This window comes from Bidens hawaiensis, unplaced genomic scaffold, assembly GCF_021521415.1.
Source record: "Bidens hawaiensis isolate Kalapana, Puna unplaced genomic scaffold, B.hawaiensis_p1.1 tig00019919_1, whole genome shotgun sequence".
NCBI lineage: Eukaryota > Viridiplantae > Streptophyta > Magnoliopsida > Asterales > Asteraceae > Bidens > Bidens hawaiensis.
In genome coordinates this window covers 35,902-40,200 of record NW_027493022.1, presented here as the reverse complement: position 1 = coordinate 40,200, position 4,299 = coordinate 35,902, and the positions used below count along the sequence as shown (strand labels likewise).

At 38.0% G+C, this 4,299-nt stretch overlaps 1 pseudogene; it reads right to left on the bottom strand.

Annotated features, from left to right (window-relative positions):
• Window positions 1-3,932: 3,932 nt before the first annotated feature.
• Window positions 3,933-4,033, bottom strand: LOC143559450 (small nucleolar RNA R71; annotated as a pseudogene).
• Window positions 4,034-4,299: the final 266 nt, after the last annotated feature.

Here is a 4,299-nt window from a genome sequence, read left to right as displayed (position 1 = left end):
TGGCCCACGGTCCTGACCGTGGCCCACGGTCTGGCGTGGCTGGATTTGTGACATTGGTCAACCGTGGACCATGGTTCAGACCGTGGCCCACGGTCCGGGGTGGAGACCCACTTGCATGTCTTTTTATAGGCCGATTTTGAGTGTCTTTTGGACTACTCTTTCACTTAGGACAGCCTAGAGGTGATTTTGGAAGACAAAAACAACATTTTGGGTGTTTGTATCATTTGGTTTATATTTGGGATTGCTAGTAACAAGATACTTGACACAACAATGATCTCTCGAGCCATGAGTGGCTAGTTTTATGGTATTCCTCTCGGGATGTAAGGTTAGTTGCAAAACACTTTTGTTTGTTGTTCTTGAACTTGGATTGATTATCTAAATGTTATGTTAGTATAGTCATGATGTTTATGTGATTGTTTGTAGCTTGTCTATATTGTTTGTCCTTGTTTTGAACCATGCGTTCTTGGTGTCGTTGACTACCGAAATTTAGTGGTAGGAATTAGGGATAATCATATTGATTGATTGTTAAGTAACAACCTCGCGTTCCAGGAATCCGAGTACTTAGTTCTTGATTAATCACAAACATTTGCATGTGCACAAAACCGAGATCTTACGGTTTATCCATTGAATGTTAACAAGAGTGTGGAGCAATAACCCGAACCCGGAGAAGAATGCTTGCGTATTTATTCGCTTACAACTTTCGTTTAGTTTAATTTAGTTTTTGAAATCAAATCAAAAACCAACTTGGAATTTACTTTGTGTCATTTACATTTATATTAGTTTAATCATTGAGATACTTATTAACACACTTTCCACAAACTCCTTGTGTTCGATACCCACTTACCGCTATCTATTTAGTAGTATTTGGTTTAAGTTTGAGTGAGTCTTCGACCTCACGTCAAATTTTGGAGCCGTTGCCGCGGAGTAGTGCGCAACGTATGTTACTTTTTTAGTTTTCGTTTAATTGTTATTGTCAGTTTTACGCGGGTTGTGTTAGTGTGCAGGTATCTACAGGGATATGCATACGCGAAACTCTCGGTCTTCATCACCGTTAGTTTTTGACCTGAAAATCGAATGAACTACTCGTTAGAATCGGATTCTTCAAAGGGAGAATAAGATTCTCAGGTCACCAAGCACAAACAATCGAACAACTGACACCACGAACATGGCTTTGGGTCAATCGGTACCACCTATACCACCACCCATCAATCCGAAAAACCATCCTCCCAATGAAACCGTTACCACTACAAGTCTTACAAGTGAGCCTACTTCAACCGTGTTCAGCTTTCAACCACCATCTAATCTTCCACCTTTTAAAAACTCCATTCTTGTTCAAGGATAATCATTAAACTCACAACAACAATCACCTTTCCAATCTCAACAAAACTCGCCTTATAATCAACTATACACATTTCAACAAGACCCACCCATCATCCATACTTCACCGGGTCTTAGTGATGTGCCTAAAAGTGGTATATAAAAATATTGCAATTAATCAACCAAGCACAACGAGTAATAAAAACCTAGAATACCCTAAACCAAACACTAGCAACAGGCAAGTGAACCTATCGGGTGTAGAATAGCAATGGGAAGTCCGGGAATATCGAACCCTAGAGACACTTATTAAATCAACGAAACTAGATTCTAAAAGCTCATTAAATTAATTATTAAGAAAAAGAATATTTTTAGATTTTTATTTATTTTATCTTAAAACTAATTATTACTTAGACTAATTTAAACTAATAAATTAAACTTAAAATTCTAAGACTTAGACGAAAACACTAATGAGAAAGGCGTTACCTAGGCAAAGAATCTGAATTGTGATGACTCGGGCTTTTATCGGTTACGGGAAAATACTACTGGAACCAAGAATCTAAAAATATGAACCCTAGGAAACGTAATGGATCCCTAATCACTCTCAAGGTGTCATCTAAGAGGAAATCCTAAAGATCATGTAAAAGCACCGGCTTATTGGCTCACCTGTCGGTTCACCAATTATGATTAATTACCCTAAAAAATAGCTAACCCGTCGGTTTCACTATCTCAATGCACCTAAGTACATGGGGTGGTCTAGAAGAGATCTAAAGGACACGGGTAAACAGTGAAACTAAGGAAAACTAGGGAAACTTCCTGTCAGACAGTTTAACCTAAAACCCTAGTAACAAAGGCAAACCCGACAACTTATCACCCGTCAGATATCTAAGCAAGTAAGAATATAAACTTCTAATAATATGCTAAAAATCAGTTTCTATGGTGAATGAGCTCAATAAACCATAAACAAGTTGCAAACACACAGTAAACAACCCTAACATGCACCTATAATCGAAAGACATTCAATCAAGCGACATGTGAAACATTCATTCAAGCACAAATCAAAAGTAAATACGCATAAATAACATCCAAATCTGATCAAAACTTTTAATTAACCAAAACCCAATAAACAATTCCCGAAAACCGTTTAAACCCTTAATCAATCACAAAACATCAATCCAAGCCTAGATAACTAAAAAGGTTTAGCCAATAGTCATGCTCAAAACAATAATAAAATAAATTGGTTCAACTAGTTTCATAATAAAAATAATAAGTTTAAACCAATAGAACCGTGTTTAGATGAGTAGGTGGGAACCCGAACCCTCCAAAAGCTTGATGCAATCTTCTTTGAATATTAATAATGTTAGTGGTGGAGTGAGGACCCACCAAGACTTCTCTTTCTTCTGCCTCCTATTTTTCTTCTCGTCCTCTTTTCTATGTGACGGCGGCTCTCCTGTTCACCCTTTAGGTCTTCCATCAAAATAGAATATATAATGCAATAATATGGCTGCTTCCGTGGGCCCTGCTCAATTGTATGACAAAACAAAAGAATCAGGAAGTTGCTTTTATTATTATTATTATTATTATTATTATTATTATTATTATTATTATTATATATTACGTAAGTCTCTTTCTTTTTCTTTTTCTTTTTATTTTTTTTAAATACATTATATAATTATAATAATAATTAGTATAATATATCATATGCTCGACTCGTCATTCGTCGGTCTCAAGTTTAGTAAAAGTGTTCCATTTTAGCTCATTGTTACTTGAAACCATTAAACTCACATGTGAACCAAATATTAATAGTATTCAATAAAAACATGGCTCAAAAGCACATAAAAGTAGGGAATATTTATATAAAAATACGTATATAATATAGACCACATCACTTAGGTCGGGCCCGCAGTCGTTTGGTGGGCCTCGTTATGGCGATGATAGTGAAGGGTATGAAGAGTATGAAGAGGGATATTCGAGTTGGGGGTGATGGAAATCAACTAAGGGTGCAAATTCAATTTGGTTATGTTCCGCAACAACAAATGCAACAATAGGGCGGGCCACATGTCATTCAAGCACCATTGCAACAACCACAACCATTACAACAGGTTCCTCCATAACCTCATTATCAACAACCTCAACAACCAATACCTCAACCTCAATTCCAACAATATCCACCACCAAGGCCCGTGTATAGGCAAATGGGTCAACCGAGAGTACCAATAGGGGTACCGAGAAGGCATGTGAGAGAGATGGCAAGGGGAGTCGAAGCTCACTTTCGACCGATCATTACAAACAACCCATCTCTGGTGGTTAATCCTCAACATCAAAATGGAAGAACATTTGAAGTTAGAACCAACGCATTCCAAAGTTTACCAAAGTATAAGGGTTTGGCAACCGAAGAACCCTATTTCCATTTGGAGGCGTATGACTCGATTTGCAACACGATCGGGGGTCAAGGTTTTTCACCGGATGAGGTTAAGTTGGTTTTATTCCAATTTTCATTGGAAGATAAGGCAAAGAGATGGTTTTACACATTGCCTTCTGCATCAATTTACACTTGGGCCGAGATGCAACAAAGGTTCTTGGAAGAGTTTTACACGGCCCAAAAGACGAATGATGCAAGACGAAGTTTGAGAAGCTTCCAACAAAAATCGGGTGAGATGTTTCATGAAGCATTTGAGCGATTCAACATGATGATCAAGAATTGTCCTCACCACGGTATTGCTCTTTGGGAATTGTTGAATGCCTTCCATGAGGGGTTGAGTATGGAAGATGAGCGGGACTTAATGTCAATCACGAATGGTACATTCGGTACCAATTATGAACAAGATGATTGGGCATTCTTGGAGCGAATGTCGGTCATGTCGAAGAGAAAAGCTCAAACCGCAAGAAGAGCAAGACCGGCCACTACAAGGCCACAAGTGCATGTGGTTAACAATGAAGAACCTAAAGTCTCCAATATAGTATATGATGCATGCACGAGTTGTA